At 34.9% G+C, this 17,993-nt stretch overlaps 1 pseudogene; it reads right to left on the bottom strand.

Annotated features, from left to right (window-relative positions):
• The window catches only part of LOC116481144 (pescadillo homolog), a 73,226-nt pseudogene extending 55,849 nt beyond the window's left edge, over nt 1–17,377 (bottom strand).
• Nucleotides 17,378–17,993: the final 616 nt, after the last annotated feature.

The raw sequence follows: 17,993 nt of genomic DNA, 5'->3' as shown, positions 1-17,993 counted from the left end.
AGAAGTCGGAACCGAACCATTAGAAAATTTTAGGATGCCCCCAAATTTTCAGAACTAATTTCTCCTAGTGACTCAATATACTGTTTGGGCTATATCTTTCCTGTACTTTTTTTTCTGTCATAGTGTATTATATATAGTTTTGAAAACTGCCAAAAAAGAATGAAGATATAGATTAGAAACCAGGTATCTCAATAAATTCAAAACTTGGACTATATTATTACACTTATGAAAATTTCTAAATTGAAATGTATTTCTTTGTAAAGGCATTTTAAAACATTGAAATTATATGTGAGAAATGACAGGTATTCTTTGGATTTGAATGTTATTGACATAAACAGTGTATTAATGTTAAATAGATAATTTAACAGACAATATTGTCAGAGCTGCTACTGTATAATTTTAGTATAACCAAGTATCACATTGATCTTCCTACCCTTCCATTCTTCAGCACCTCTGAAAAGACAGCCACCCAGGTGCTATCTTAAACTTCTTTCCACAGGTGTGAATTTGGCATATTTTAACAGTGTTGGAAGGTACAGATGTATACATTCCTTCTTAGAACTCATTTTAATTTCTTACCCATGCTAATTTCTTGTTTTTAAAAAACTGATAAAAGTCATAAGTGTGTCGCTTAGCATATGTATTCTTTCTATTCCCAGTGTTTGTTCAAGTCATATGGTAGAGCTGGACCTCTCAACTTTATCATATCATGCATACATGGAAAATGATGCCAGCACCATGTGCAGGGGGAAATGGAGAAGGCCTTTGGAGGCTGGAGCAAATAGGCCTGGGGCATAGGCGACAGCTCTAGGGACTGACTGAAGAGAAAAATATCTCAGCATACTTCTAACTTATCAAAGTCATCAGTTCTGAGTTGCATTTTGTATTTAAGGGTGTGAGGTTTAAATTTTTTTGAGTAGATGCTCACATCCAGGCACAGACACCTACTAACTTTATTATATGGGGTAAGTAACTTCATTTCTTTGACACTCAGTTTTTATATCTGTAAAATGGAGCTGATGAGGATAACTACTTCAGACAGTGTGTATGGTTAAATTAGAGTGTTGATTCCTTAGCAAATTCCTTGACAAGTACTCAACATTCAATAAGTTTCATTTTTTACCCACCCCTCATTCCCATTCTACCAAGTTCAGATCTACTTGGAACAGAGTTGGAAAGGGCCATTATAGGTGTATGGAGCACTCTTAGTCAGAAATGAATTAAGTCATGGAAATAGCATAAAAACATCTGTGAGAAGCAAGCATGTGTCATCAAGGTCCAAATGAAATCTGTTTATTGAACGGAAAGAAGTTATTCAGCTGCTTTTTGTCCAGGCTCCTCTGTCAGCTCTCACAGTACTTTGGCAACTGAAAATCAAATCTCTTTCCTCTGGCAATAAAACTTTCCCATTGATCTATCTTTGATAGTTTGACAATGTTACCCTTGTGCTTCTCATACATCTCAATAAAGGAAAGTGTCATTTTCTACCATTTATTTAGTTTTGTCATCTCTGTACTCAGTTTATAACCAACATTAGCCTTTTAATGTTGAAGAGGATTTGCTACGTGAACTCTATATTTGTGAAGAGAAAGGCAATGCACAGGAAAGAGGAGACAATATTGGAGATAAATGGAATGATGTAAATTAACTCATTCACTTCCAAACAAGATATTATGTTCCAGACAGAATAAATAATTTGGCAGGGACTGTATAATTATCGAGTGGCAGAACAAGGTCTGAAGCCAGAAATTTCATCTCATCAGTCAGTGTCTTTTCTAAACCATAATTGCCTTCCTATTAGTGAGTATCTTTTCTCCCAAGGGCAATTGAGGAAAAAGTGTTGCCTTTACAAAGTCTGTCATGAAAGGGCCATGCCCCTGGATATAAAGAGCAGTCACTGGGTTATAGGGAGTATCTTCTGCAACATATAGGCATACCTCAAAGATATCGCAAGTTCAGTTCCCAGCCACCACAATAAAGTGAGTATCACAATAAAGCAAGTCACACAAATTTCTTGGTTTCCAAGTGCATTTAAGAGTTATGTTTACACTATAATATACTCTAAATGTACAATAGCATTATGTATAAAAATACATAATTTAAAAATAATTTATTACTAAAAAATGCTAACAATAATCTGAGCCTTCAGCAAGTTATAATCTTCTTGCTAGTGGAGGGTCTTGCCTCAATGTTGATGACTGCTGACTGCTCTGGGTGATGATTGTAGTAGGCTGGGGTTGGCTGTCGCAATTTTTTTAAAAAAGACAACAGTAAGGTTTTCCATATCAAGCATGCAAGGCTGTTTGATAGCATTCCACGCACAATAGAACTTATTTCAAAATTGGAGTTAATCCTTCAAACCCTGCCACTTCTATCACGTCTAAGTTTATGCAAGATTCTAAATCCTTTGTTGTCATTTCAGCAATGTGGACAGCATCTTCACCAGAAGTAGATTCCATCTCATGAAACCTCTTTCTTTGCTCTTCTCTAAGAAGCAACTCCTCATCCATTTAAATTTCTTCATGAGATTGTAGCAATTCAGTTACACCTTCAGGCTCCACTTCAAGTTCTAGTTCTCTTGCTATTTCCACCACATCTGTAGTTACTTCTTGGACTAAAATATGGAATCCCTCAAAGTCATCCATGAAGGTTGGAATCAGCTTCTTCCAAACTTTGTTGATATTTGATGACCTTCCATAAATAACAAATGTTCTTAATGGTATCTAGAATAGCTAATCCTTTCCAGAAGGTTTTCGATTTACTTTGTCCAAATCCATCAAAGGGATCACTATCTGTGGTAGCTATTGCCTTGCAAAAGGTATTTCTCAAATAATAAAACTTGAAAGTTGAAATTACTCCTTGATCTATGGGCTGCAGAATGGATGTACTATCAGGTGTGAAAACAACATTCAACATTCAACATTTGTACATCTTCATTAGAACTCTTGGCTGACCAGGGGTATTGTCAATGACCAGTAATATTTTAAAAGGAATCTATTTTTTGAGCAGTAGTTCTCAATAGTGAACTTAAAATATTTAGTAAACCATGCTGTAACCAGATGTGCTGTCATCTGGGCTTTGTTTTTCCATTTCTAGAACAAACAAATATTGACTTTAACCTGAAGTCACCTGCTGCATTAGCTCCAAACAAGAGATTAAGCCTGTCCTTTGAAGCTAAGCATTGACTTCTCCTCTCTAGCTATGAAAGCCCCTGATTGCATTATCCTCCAATAAAAGGCTGTTTTATCTTCATTTAAAATCTGTTGTTTAGTATAGTCACCTTCAGCATTTATCTTAGCTAGATTGTTCTGCATTACTTGCTCAAGCTTTTTCATCAGCACCTGCTGCTTTACTTTGCACTTTACATTATGGAGACAGCTTATTTCCTTAAACCTCATGAACCAACTTCTGCTAGCTTTTAACTTTTCTTCAGCTTCATTACCTCTCCAAGCTTCCCTAGAATTGAAAAGAGTTAGGGCCCTGCTCTAAATCAGGATTTGGCTTAAAGGAATTTTGTGACTGGTTTGATCTTCTATCCAGGCTATTCAAATTTAGTTCATATCAGAAATAAAGCTGTTGTCACTTTCTTATCATTTGTGTCTTCTCTTGAGTAACACTTCTAATTTCCTATGAGAATTTTTCCTTTGCATTCACAACTAAGCTGTTTAAGTCATGAATCCCAGCTTTTAGCCCATTTCAATCTGGACATGCCTTCCTCACTAAGCTTAATTATTTCCAACTTTTGATTTAAAGTGGCTCTTCCTTTCACTTGATGACCTAAATGCCATTATAGGGTTATTAATTGGCCTAATTTAAATATTTCAGTATATTTCAATATTGTCGTATCTCAGAGAACAGGGAAGCCCAAGGGGAGGGAGAAAGACTGAGGAATGGCTGGTTAGTGGAGTAGTGAGAACATATGTCAATTAAGAACATTTATCAATTAAGTTTGTCACTTTATATGGTCACAGTTCATGGAGCCCCAAAACAATTACAATAGAAATATCAAAGATCACTGATTTCAGATGACCATAACAGATACAATAATAATAAAAACACTTTAATATTGTAAGAATTACCAAAATGTGACACAGAGATGGGAAGTGAACACCTGCTATTGAAAAAATGGTACCCGGCTGGGCGCGGTGGCTCACACCTGTAATCCCAGCACTTTGGGAGGCTGAGGCGGGTGGATCACAAGGTCGGAGTTCAAGACCAGCCTGGCCAATATGGTGAAACCTCATCTCTACTAAAAACACAAGAATTAGCTGGGCGTGGTGGCACATGCCTGTAATCCTAGCTACTCAGGAGGCTGAGGCAGAAGAATCGCTTGAACCGAGGAGGTGGAGGTTGCAGTGAGCCAAGATCATGCCATTGCACTCCAGCCTGGGCAACAAGAATGAAACTCTGTCTCAAAAAAAAAAAAAAAAAAAAAAGGTACCCATAGATTTGCTCGACACAGGGTTGCCACAAAGGTTCAATTAGTTAAAAATGCAACATTTGGCCATGCATGGCGGCTCACGCCTATAATCCTAGCACTTTGGGAGACCAAGGCAGGCCAATCACCTGAGGTCAGGAGTTTGAGACCAGCCTGACCAATATGGTGAAACCCCGTCTCTACTAAAGATACAAAAAAATCAGCCAAGCATGGTGGTGGGCACCTGTACTCCCAGCTACTTAGGAGTCTGAGTCAGGTGGATCACCTGAGGTCAGGAGTTCGAGATCAGCCTGATCAATATAGTGAAACCCTGTCTCTATTAAAACTGCAAAAATTAGCCCGGCGTGGTGGCATGCACCTGTAGTCCCAGCTACTCAGGAGGCTGAGGCAGGAGAATTGCTTGAACCCAGGAGGCGGGGCTTGCACTGAGTCGAGATCGCACCACTGCACTCCAGCCTGGGCTACAGAGCAAGACTCCCTCTCAAAAAAAAAAAGTAAGAAAGAAAGCATCATTTGTGAAGTTCAGTAAAACATGATAGGCCTGTATTTTTTAAAAATCACAAAATAGAGCAGATGAAAATGCACATTCTTTACACATTTGAAATATCATGTATAATTTAAATAAGTTGTACATTTTAATGTAACAGCAAATGAATATAATATATGATATCTGTTTATTTGGGTAATATAGCAATTCAAGTAGAAAAAAAATCAGTGATGTAAGAAATATCTCTATAGCTGTCATTTACTTGTACCGTTAATTAATCATTTACCATATGTTACTCACTGTATTAAGCTGTTTATACAAATTTCATCCAATAATCACAAAAATCCAATGAAGAAATCTTATAATTAATATCATCTTAACAATGAGTAAACTGAGCCAAGTTAGAGAAGTTAAATGACATGCTCCAATTCATACAAATATAAGAAGTAAATTCAAAATTTGGACACAAGCCTGTCTGACTACAAGTACATTCCTATCACAATGCACATCATATCACTAACATTAAAATATTTAAAAGAAGCCTCAGCTAAGGGTCAACTTGTCTACCTTTGACTCTTTTCAAGAAATATATTTTATGTCTTTCTACAATCTTGCATGTGTGTTTAGATATCTTTCTTTTGTTCTTTAAATGATTGCTACCACTCTTAATTCTCAATGAATTAACTTTTACAGATTTGTCAGAGGACTGTTATTATCCAGCCAACTCAGTCTAGGCAGGGTCATCATGGCCATCTCTAGCCCCTTTATTGCTGTCTCAAATGAGTCATCTTTGTCCCCTCAATGTCTAAAATAATCTGTATAAGCATGCCAAGAGTCAGAAATTTTATGTCAATAATCAAGACTGACAAGTTTTACAATGCAAATTTAGCAGAAATGTATGAGAATAACAATGCTCTTCAACACTAGGTGAAACAGTATTTGGAAGTAGTTTATATTATTATTTAAATTGTGATTGGCTTTCAATGAAAAGAGGCAAGTAAAAAAATCAGCTGAATCTCATTATGCATCAAATACTGGAGAATATACAAGAATATGTTAACAACGTTTACTTCTTGTGAGAAGAATTACCATTGGCATTACCTTCTTCTATTTTTTTTTTGTATTTTCTAATTTTCTGAAATAATTGTATATGATTATGAATTATATATTATTATATTTATAACCAGTGAAAACAGTTTCATATAACGTCAAATTTCATTAAAGTTATCCTCTTCTTCCTCTTCCTCCTCTTTTATTTCTTCTCCTTCTTCTTCTATATTTTTTCCTAAAATAGCTTTATTTTTCTCCTGGCTAGTGGTTAGTTGGAAGGACACGTAACAAAACACGTGATACACTCATATAACCATAAAAATATGAAAAAAAAATAGCCCTAAAATCAAAGTGATAATTTCTCCTTGCTATCATATTAGTACAATGTGAATTATGCTTTTTCTAATGTTTCTAGTAATGATAACATGGTACATATATTACCAGATGTAAACTATTTTTTATTTTTTCCTACAAGAATCACCTCAGGAGAACTATGGCATAGTTTAGCCTTATTTAATATCTTTCTGAGCTCCTGTGCAGATATGTTTTTTTGGAAATGTATTCTAGAAGAAATACATGAAGTAGTTTCACCAGATTACATAATTATATTGTAAAATATCAAAGGCAAAGAGCTACTTGTGAGGTGGCATAAAACCAATAAAATTCAACGCACACTAAGATTGTAAGTGACCAAGTGGCAACAGTTTTACAGTCCTAAGAATGGGTGACAAATTGATTTCCTTTGCCAGGACACTTCTATTCATGAGGAAAAAGAAAAAAAAAAGACTCCACGAAGTCCAACCAAATAGTAGTAATGACTAAAATGTAATATACAGAGAAGACTCCACTAACGCAGAAGACAATAAAATTGAGAAGAAATCTGTAAAACAAAGTCAACTGTGAGATTTCAGATATATACAGTGAATTAGTTTTGTATAGTCACGTCATTTTGTATTAATATATTGAAAAGTTAGTACATATTTTGCCTGAATTACAAGATTTGATAAATTATATAGGGTAAATTTACCAGGTAATTGTGAGTAACAAATTTTAATGTCGCTATGAAATAAAATGATTTTTGAAGGAAGGTTTTAGGTACATTTTGTTATCTTTCTTTTCTTTTAATAATGCAGTCATCTTTGACTTCCAGAGTAAAAAAAGAAAAAGAAAAAAATGCGTACCCTATAGGATCACTATATCTCTGCAGGTTAAGTCAAATCTGAAAAAAATAATAATTTCTAAAGTTTTTCCTCTTTAGGTAACTCTAAACTCAAGGAGAGACTTTTTAAATTATAGGATTTTCATATCTCTAATAGGCACTTCTAATTTGAAATTTCCCAAACCAACATGTTCCCCCACAATCTCTTCCTCATTGGTAAATGATGCAACATCCATTGAGCTGTTACAAACAAAAAGCTGTAAGTTATTCCTGCCACCTCTATCTCTCTTACCTCGTATACTTCCTATACTGAGTTCATCCCCAAGTTTCCTAAGTCCATATCACAAAACCAACCTTCCTTATGCAAGGTAATAATAAAGTCATACCTGGAGAACTTTGGTAATAGCCTCTTAAGGTGTCTCACTTCATATGTTCTTGCCTTACTCCTATTTTTCACATGATAAAATTTAAGTCCTAGGATAGTCCTACTTAAAAACTTGTCACAGTGTTTTCTTTGTACATAGGATAAAATGAAAATACACTGCAGTGGCCTACATGGTCTTGTCTTATCTGGCACCTTACCAGGTCTGCACCTTGTCTTTAACCCAATTCCTTTCCTGTCTTCATGGCCAACCACATGCTGTCCTCCTTTAAGCCTTCAGCATCTTCAGAACTAGCCAATGTGGCCTCAGGGCCTCTGCATCATGATATCACCCCTGTTTCAAATTTTATCTTCCCTCCAATGCCCTTCACCCCCTTATCACTATCTAACATACTCTTCAATTGACCTTCTCATTGTACACTTTAGGTTTTCCTTAAAAATAGTAGTGGTGGATTATAGCATGTCAATTTCTCAAAAAAAAATTAAACATAGAATATGATCCAGTAATCCATTTCTGAGTATCCAAAAAGATTGGAAGCAGAAATATGAACAGATATTTGTACACTGATGTTGATAACAGTTTTATTATAACCAGAAGGTAGAAGCAACCCAAATGCCCATTAACATATGAATGGATAAACTAAGAATATCATATACATAAAATAGAATATTATTCAGCCTTAAAAAGGTATGATTTCCTAATATGTGCTACAACATGGATGAATCTTGAAAACATTGATAATTAAATAAGCCAGACACGAAAGAACAAATACTACACATTTCCACTTATATAAGGTAAATAGAGAAAGTAGAATAACAGTGACCAGGAGCTGTGTGGAGGAAGAAATAGGGAGTTATTGTTTAAGGAGTAGAGAATTTCAATTTGCAATGTTAAAAAAGTTTTGGAGAATGATAGGGATGATGGTTCCACAACAATGTGAATATACTTATGCTACTGAATTGTACACTTAAAAATTGTTAAATTTATGTTGTGTGTATTTTACCACAATTTTTAAAAATCTCTTAAAAATTACAGTGGCACTTCTTTTTTAATTTTCTCTCTCAACAACAAGCATTTCCCATATTAAAATTATCATTAAAATTTAACGCTAAAATAATTAGAATTTATCATTGTAGATCTGTATTTGTTCATATGATTAGCAAATCTTCGCTATATGAGCCTATAGGTTTCATGAGGGCAGTAACCTTGGTTTCTATATTTTCTTTTCCTTCTTAATTCTTTTTTTGTTTGTTACCCAGCCCAAACTCCTGGCCTCAAGCAATCCTACCACCTCAACCTCCCTAGTAGCTGGGGCTACAGGTGTGCAGCACTGTGCCAAGTTAATAAAAAAAAAAATAGAAATGGGGCCTCACTCTGTTCCCCAGGCTGGTCTCAAACTCCTGGCCTCAGGCAGTCCTCCTGCCTGAACCTCTCAAAGTGCTGGAAATGTAAGCATGAGCCACTGCATCCAGCTTGGTTTCTGTGTTTTCTGAGTTACGTAGCTTGGTTTTAATTATCTCACTGCCCACTTTGTGCCAAGTGGAGGGACTACCACCAGTAGCATTGAATCAATCTCTGCTAAACGAATGGCTAAAGGCTACATCTCTAATACAACAACATATGATATATGTTTAAATAAACATTTGATTTTGGCATATTTTTAGATTTACAACAGTTTTCCATATAGTCTTTACTATTTTCCCCGATGTTGACATCTTATATTACCATGATACATTTTCAAACTAAGAAAAGCAATATTGATATATCGCAATTCAATAAGCTTGAGATATCATTTCAGTTCCACTTTTCTACTTATCCCCAAGATCTATTCCAGAACAATGGTATTTTTGATGTAGCAATGCGGAGTAATAGTTTTCTGAATTACCGTAATAGTTTCCAGAATAATACTGTAATACCTATAGGGAAAATAAATATATATATACTTCTTGTCTACACTATTTTATATGCATATATAAACTTAAAATGTAAATATATCAATTTGCAGCACTCTATTATGACTTCTTTTGGTTAATTACCCGGTATTATATATTTTTTTTATTTCCTAACTTGGTGTTTCTTCATTTGTTTACAGAAAGAAAAGAAATTTATGTAGTTTCCAAAAGAAAAAAAAATGAGTCTCCTCTGGAAATATAGTTTTGTATTCAATTCTTGCTTTTTTTCTCTCTTTTTTCTTCATTTTTTAAAATATTTTTTTGTGCTCACACATTTTAAATATCCTTTAAACTCTAATCACAGAATGTAGAAAGCAACTATTGTAGTATATTTCAAAGCACTTTTATCCCTATTTTAAATTATTTATCATTTAAGTATTTGTTTCTATTAATATATATCCATGCATTACATATACTGATGCTCTCAGATTGGCAGACACTTAAAAGAACAAACAGTTGTGGACGGAATCATGCAGAAGCATCTGTGAGCAAATGTCATACAAAACAAAGAACATTTTCCAACAGCTGAGCATCAGTTTGGAGACATCAAAGTAATCACATGAACTTCATATATTTTAGAGACAGATGTTAATTCCAAGTTTCTTTTAAGAAACACAAACAATTCTATCATAATCGTCTTCCTTAAGCAAACAAACAAAAAAACCAAAACCAATTGAGTATTTTATATGTAGTTAATAAAGTGTTTTAATATAAAAATAGATAAAAAAGATTTCAATGTTCTTGCCTAAGAACACTGGATAAAAATCAAGAACAACACTATATAACTTATGTTAGAATTCATGTTTACTTATATATTTATTGACACACAAAAATTTTAATTACATGAAGGAATATCTTATGTGTATAGTGTTCAAAGCTGACTAATGTTAATTCTACACATACTTATGTTTTTATTTCATTAAGACATACTAACTTACGTGTTTAAATATTTCTTAAATGTTATACTTGCAACAAAATCAACATCCTTCTAGCTGTATAAAATATTATTTTCAAAATGATTTTTTAAAATGTTTCCTCCTAAATGTGTCATTACGATGCATTTATATTATGTCTTTGATAGTACTAATCCTTTGGCAATGGTTCCAAAATTTTAGCTTGTCATCATTTTGCAACTAAGTAAAAATAATCTGTATTTTACTGCTACCAGCAAACTAATTTATCATTGTAAATCTAATTTTTCATTAACTAGAGCTCACAGTATGCATTGAGTTATTCAACAACACATACATTATTTATTCTAAGAATGTGGGAATAAAACAAGTTAATATGAAAAACATATTAAAGAGAGAAATGGGACTGCTTTATCCTGGAATCATTACAGATATTACTCAATATCCTTCGGTGTTTATCGGTAAGCAATTAAAAGAAATGATACTTATATCAACAATGCAAGTCAGTGACACCTGAAATTATCCAATAAAAATAAATTTTTAATCAGCATGTTTTATTTCCTAAGAGTGAAAAATATATTTTGCACACACTTTTAAAAATAGTTTAAATTTTAAAAAAGGTATTTGCTAATTCCAATTTAAAGAAAATATCCCTGCATTCAAGCATACTCATTAACTTCATTACTTATTAGCTATTAGCCTATTGCTTTGCTCTCAGAAGTAATGGATTATTTTATCATTTTATTCTGTTGATTAAATCTTTTTATGTGAGTGATTCTAATTTTAGTTCAATGCATGCCTTCAAAATTTCATGTGTGTATTTATGAACAGAGTGTCATGTAATACCAGAAATTATAATAGATGTGAGACTCTTACTCTTTTGTGGAAAGTGTTATATTGGAGTAGAATATACTCCAGTGTACTCTACTGAAGTAATAACTTCCAGTAATGATTACATTTTATTCTATTTACAGCAAATGAGCAGAAAATGTATACTACTTGGTATTTAGAAAATAAAATATAAATATTACAGAATGGAGACTTCTATTTAATTTTGTATTTTAAAGATTTTATTGTCAACTAATTTAGCTCTTAGATTCTGGAAATGTCTTGCAATTTTTCTTTGAGCTTTTCTAGCTTTCCTATGATATAACAAATGCAATGTTAAAATATTAGAAATTAAATTAGTGTCATTTTCCACATTTTGTAACTCTCTCTACAAAGAATTATTAATCCCAATCCCATTACTCTTTTCTTTTGTTATTAAATGGTTAGTTATAGCTATACTTTAAAAATATCTAGGTACTGGGTCTTGAAATTCTGGATTGAGACATTGCTTTGCTTAATATTTTGATCATGCCTAACTATACAAGGGCAATAGTAAAGTTACCTTAATAATAGCCAGAAGAAAAACCTCTAATCCAATTGGTAACAGGGCAGCTATCACCAAAACCAATTTCTTTATAATTAAATGGTGCTCCCAGGCACTATAAAAACTTGGAAGTTGCCCATGGATTTGGAGGAAGTAGGGGGATTTTTTTTTTTCATAGACAGCAACCCACATTGAAGCAATTTCTGAAACACACTGATAAGCTTTGCTTTTGAATTTACATTAAAGAGCTCAATAGTTGCTACCTGTGAGAACAGCTCACGCTTCTAAACTGACTTATGTCCTGTAGAGATTAAGGACAGAGGCCTCTAGAAGATTAGCATGTCACTTGGTTTAAGTGACACCCAATCCATTTTATTGACATGGATTCCATCCTGCAAAACAAGCACTTTTTAACTAAAACATAATGAAAATTTGGAGTGCCTCTATAGACCAGCATACAGTACGTTTTTACACATTAGTGCCAGCTAATGTAGCCAGTGTCTGTAAATGAAACCAACAGTCCTCATTATGTATGGTGTGTAGACACATGCCTCAGAATACTAACTTAGTAGAGCATACCAAAGAGCTTTACATTACTTTTTAATTTTACCCAAGTCTTGCTATTGTCCAAAGGTATTAAGCCATATTCATTGAATTCGGCAGGCTATTACTTTGCATTGTTACAATTCCTGTTGCACCTCAGCATTCAATTGTGAAGCCAAACAGGCTTTGATTTGATTTCTAATTATTTGTTTTCAGCAACTTGAACCTGAGTTTGTTGCTTCTGTGTACAGCAGAAAGAACATCAGTGGGCAGGTGAAGAGTACTCTCATTTTACTTTCAAGGCCATTCTAACACAGATTGTGTTCTGGGTTCTACCCCTGTTAGGATAGAGCTGCATAACACAGATGTGAAATATGACTGAATTTAAACTGTGCAGCTACATTTGAAAGTTGACATTTTATACTGTTTCTGCCAGCTAGTTGGACTCCATTATTATGGGAAAATAAGGCTGTGCTAACACCTTTGAAAATAATGATACCATGCTTTCTCTTTTGTTTTTGATCTGCAGCATAAAAACACTGCATGATCATGGCATTATGTGAAGATTTCACTAAAGAAAGCACATTACACAGCACATGAACAATTATTTTCAAAATTTTCCACAATTTAAAGAGATTTGTAAATTCATTTATAGACATAGAAAGGAAAAATAAAATAGTCAGTACCAGACTTTGTTAATCACTTCAAATCACTTTAACATAAGTTAAAACTTAATTACAATAAAATATTATTAAAAATAAGTTTTAATAATTGAAGTTTGATAGAAAAGCCCTTTCATAAAATACATATTATTCTTACAGTATAATAATTGTTTACTTTGGTTATTTTTCATAATGAAACATACGTTTTGTTTCCTGTTTCACTTTATTTTTTTGCATCAACATACAGAAATTTATTCTTAAAGCTACTGATGGCCTCAATACTAGCAAGCATCTACTTGTTGCTACTTTTGTTTTAGTTTTATCTCTGAGAACTAAAGTTGATTAGCAGAAAAACTAAATCTGGACAAGTGAGAACAAACTGGTTGAAACAAGTGCTTCATATTTAATTGTCCTTTCAGTTTAATCCTTCAAATATAAACACTAAAGATGAGATGGCTGTATCTCTCAGTCTTCTTGTGATTTTTCCAGATTTAGGTTTACCTTAAACTATTGTTTGATGCAATTCACTGTTTCTGTAGGATATATCCCATGAGATACATAATTATTTGTAGATGTTCTAGTTCACCAGCATGGTTTTGCTCAGAGGAAATATAAGACCACAGAGGAATCTCAGTTTCACCATAAAATATGTCTGTTATTAGACAGACACCCCGTAACATCTCTGATACTCATTTTCCTGTCTATAAAAACAGAAGATTTCATTATGTGACATTTTCAGATAACAAAACTCCATCATCAACCCTTAAGTCTTGTCACAAACCAAATGGAGTATTGTTGAGTACATCAATGAGGCTCAATGTCTTGGCTGCCTCATGATAAGCACCATTTAAAGTTATCTATGCAGTTTACTCCAACAATCTCATCAACCATAAGGTAGATACTCAATTAGTATAAGGGATAATATGGTTTGGCTCTGTCCCCACCCAAATTTCATCTTGAATCATAGCTCTCATAATCACCACATGTCACGGGAGGGAGCTGGTGGGAGGTAATTGAATCATGGGAGCAGGTTTTTCCCATGCTGTTCTCATGATAGTGAATAAAACTCATGACATCTCTTGGTTTTATAAAGGGAAGTACCCCTGCAAAGGTTCTCTTGTCTGCCACCATGTAAGAAGTGCCTTTGTTGTTCTACCTTCTGCCATGATTGTGAGGCCTCCCCAGCCATGTGGAATAATGAGTCTATTAAACCTCTTTCTTTTTAATAAATTACCCAGTCTTGGGTATGTCTTTATAGCAGTATAGAAATGGACTAATAGAGTAAATTGGTATTGGTAGAGTGAGGTATTGCTATGAAGATACCCAAAAATATGGAAGCGACTTTGAAACTGGGTAACAAGTAGGTGATGGAACAGTTTGGAGGGCTCAGAAGAAGACAGGAAGATGTGGGAAAGTTTGGAGCTTCCTGGAGACTGGTTGAATTGTTTTGATCAAAAAGTCCAGGCTGAGGTGGTCTCAAATGGAGATAAGGAACTTACTAGGAACTGGAGCAAAGGTGATTCTTGCTATGTTTTAGCATAAAGACTGGTGGCAATTTGCCCATGCCCTAGAGATCTGTGGAACTTTGAACTTGATGGAGATGATTTAGAATACTGGTGGGAGAAAGTTCTAAGCAGCAAAGTGTTCAAGACATAACTCAAAAGCATTAAGTTTTATTCATTCACAAAGATATGCTTTGGAATTGGAACTTACGTTTAAAAGGGAAACAGAGCTTAAAAGTTCAGAAAATTTGTAGCCTGATGATGCGGTAGAAAAGAAAAAAACATCTTCTGAGGAGAAATTCAAGCTGGCTGCAAAAATTTGCATAAGTAACCAGGAATCAAATGTTAATCACCAAGACAATGGGGAAAATGTCTCCAGGGCATGTCAGAGACCTTCATGGCAGCACCTCCCATCACAAGCTGGGAGGCCTAGGAGGAAAAAGTGCTTTCATGGGCCAGGCCCCAAAGACTTGCTGCTTTGTGCAGTCTCAGGACTTGGTGCCCTGTGTCCCAATCATGGCTAAAAGGAGCCAATGTACAGATCAGGCCATTGCTTTAGAGGTGCAAGCTCCAAGCCTCAGTAGCTTACATGTGGTTTTGGGCTGGCAGGTGCACAGAAGTCAAGAATTGAGGTTTAGGAACCTCCGCCTAGATTTCATAGGATGTATGGAAACACCTAGATGTCCAGACAGAGTTGTGCTGCAGATTATCCCTCATGGAGAACCCCTGCTAGGGCAGTGTAGAAGGAAAATGAGGGGTTGGAGCACTGACCGAGTCCCCACTGGGGCACTACCTAGTGAAGCTGTGAGAAGAGGGCCACCGTTCTTCAGACCTCAGAAAGGTAGACCCACCAACAGCTTGCACCGTACACCTAGAAAAGCTATACACACTCAACACCAGCCCATGAAAGCAATCGTGAGGAGGGATGTACCCTTCAAAGCCACAGGGTAGGAGGTGCCAAACGCCATGGGAGCCCACCCCTTGCATCAGCCTAACCTGGATGTGAGACATGGAGTCAAAGGAGATCATTTTGGAGCTTTAAGATTTGACTGCCCTGCTGGATTTTGGACTTGCATAGGACCTGTAGCCTCTTTGTTTTGGCTAATTTCTCCCATTTTGAATGGCTGTATTTTCCAATGCCTGTACCCTTTTTGTATCTAGGAAGTAACTAACTTGCTTTGGATTTTACAGGCTCATAGGTGGAAGGAACTTGTCTCAAATGAGGTTTTGTACCGTGGAAGGAACTTGTCTCAAATGAGGTTTTGTACCGTGGACTTTTGTGTTAATGGAGAAATGAGTTAAGACTTTGGGTAATTTTTGAACAGCATGATTGGTTTTGAAATGTGAGGACCTGAGATTTGGAAGGGGTCAGGGGTGGAATGATATGGTTTGACTGTGTCCCTAACCAAATCTCATCTTGAATTGTAGCTCCCATAACCTCCATATGTCATGGGAGGGACCCAGTAGGAGGTAATTGAATCATAAGGGCAGGTCTTTCCTGTGCTGTTCTCATGATAGTGATTAAGTCTCACAAGATCTGATGGTTCTATAAAGAGCAGTTCCCCTACACAGACTCTCTTGTGTGCCACCGTTTAAGACATGCCTTTGCTCCTCCTTTGCCTTCAGCCGTGATTGTGAGACCTCCCCAGTCATGTGGAACTGTGAGTTCATTAAACCTTCTTTTCTTTATAAATTGCCCAGTCTCGGGTTTTTCTTTGTAGCCATATGAAAATGGACTAATACAAGGGAAGACCACACAGTGCAACAACTTCAGGCATTTTTAGATATATCTTTTAGGAGATGTTTTTCTTTCTTTGACAAGAAAATGATATAATGTAACAGAAATAGCACATGCAGAGACATTGAGAAAATTGCTTAAACTCTCTAAGCCTAGTTTCTCACCTGCACTAGATTTGATTTAAAAATAGCTGTATCATAGGATGTTGTAAGTATTGAATGATATCGGGCATTCAAGATTTTGTGCAGAGTTGAAGTTGACTCGTTTATTCCATCAGCTATTTCCTTACCCTTTCCATCCAAATATTTTATTTTGAATTAGTGGGAGTTTGGCAGAAATAGTCTAGGAGCCAAAAGCTGGAATTCTGTCCTTGAGAAGTTGAGAACTGGATGTTCTGAGGGAACTTGAAACTTTCAGAGAAGTGATCCAGAATTGCAATATTTATCTTCCTATGGTAAGCAATTAAATTAATGGATAATGCTTGTTGTGTTTGGAAAAAAGCATTTTGTTCTGGGGATATCCTCCTATGCCATAAGCTCTTGATAGACCTTTGTATCCCTGACACACACACACATACACACATACATATGCACAGATGCACAAGGAAATTCTTCAGGTATTCACTTGATTTTGCCAAATAATGAGACAATAAAATAGAGGGAGCAGGACAGGGAATAGGATAATGGTAAATATTTGTCATTGTTTCATTAAATGATTTAGCACTCTGCCACTGTTAAACACTAAAATTTTAGATGCAGATACAAATGTATATCCAAGATACATATTTGAAGAAAAAGCCTTGCAGAATGTTTTCATATGCACTGAAAATGTATGCAACAATACAATAAATTGTTAAGCACTGGATAATCATAATGTGGTGGAAAGAAAGTGGCTGAGGAGGAAAATATTCACTTCTGATTCTGTATCCCTTTAGATATATGTTAAAATTCAAATAATGCAAATATCACTTTTACAAAATTACAACAAACGAGAGGATATTCTATCTACAAGAACAAGAATTTCTCTTACCTTTTAAATATTTGTTTAGGAAAAGGGTTGCTTTGTGATGGTAAAGGTAGACTGTGAACTTGAGCTCTAATAACTCCTCCACCAAGAACTGTTTGTCAGCAATGGGGGAGTTGCTGTATGGGGCAAGAGGAGTAAATTTTGCTTTTAACATGGAGCATAAATAGAAGGAAAAAGAAAGAGTAGCAGAATCTGTGAGGACCTAATTAGATAGAAAATAGAGCTTGGGAATTTAGAGCAACGATGAAACCTGACAAACTAAAATATGTATACACACACACACACGCACACACACATATATATCTATATATATGTAGAGAGAAGTATATTTGAGTTGCTATAATACAAGTTGTTCATTATATCTGTAAGCTTTTATTTAAATCTGAGCTACTCTGGCCTGAAAATTGTCTATCATGTATCTATTTATCTAGCTAGCTACCTATGTATTGATTGATACTGGTGAGAAAAATGAGGTTTTTTTCTCTGCAATGATATGCCACAAAATAAAAATGACATATATGATTGTGGAGACTTGAGGCTAGAGTGTATTTCAAGAACATGATTTTTTGTTAATCCAAAGAAATCCAGGGAAGTCATTAACTTTTTCAAAAGAGGCAATTTTAGGCAAATCTCTCCGTGTTTCACAGGATACAGAGTATGTATCTCTATATTAGTTACATATTTAAAAATCATTAAAATTAAAATTCCATTTAAAATAGAAGAAACTTTGCATGTGATTACTATGAAAATTTGAAAAATAAATTGAACAA

This window comes from Hylobates moloch, unplaced genomic scaffold (genome assembly GCF_009828535.3).
Source record: "Hylobates moloch isolate HMO894 unplaced genomic scaffold, HMol_V3 SCAFFOLD_3, whole genome shotgun sequence".
NCBI lineage: Eukaryota > Metazoa > Chordata > Mammalia > Primates > Hylobatidae > Hylobates > Hylobates moloch.
This window is presented reverse-complemented; position numbering and strand designations above follow the sequence as displayed.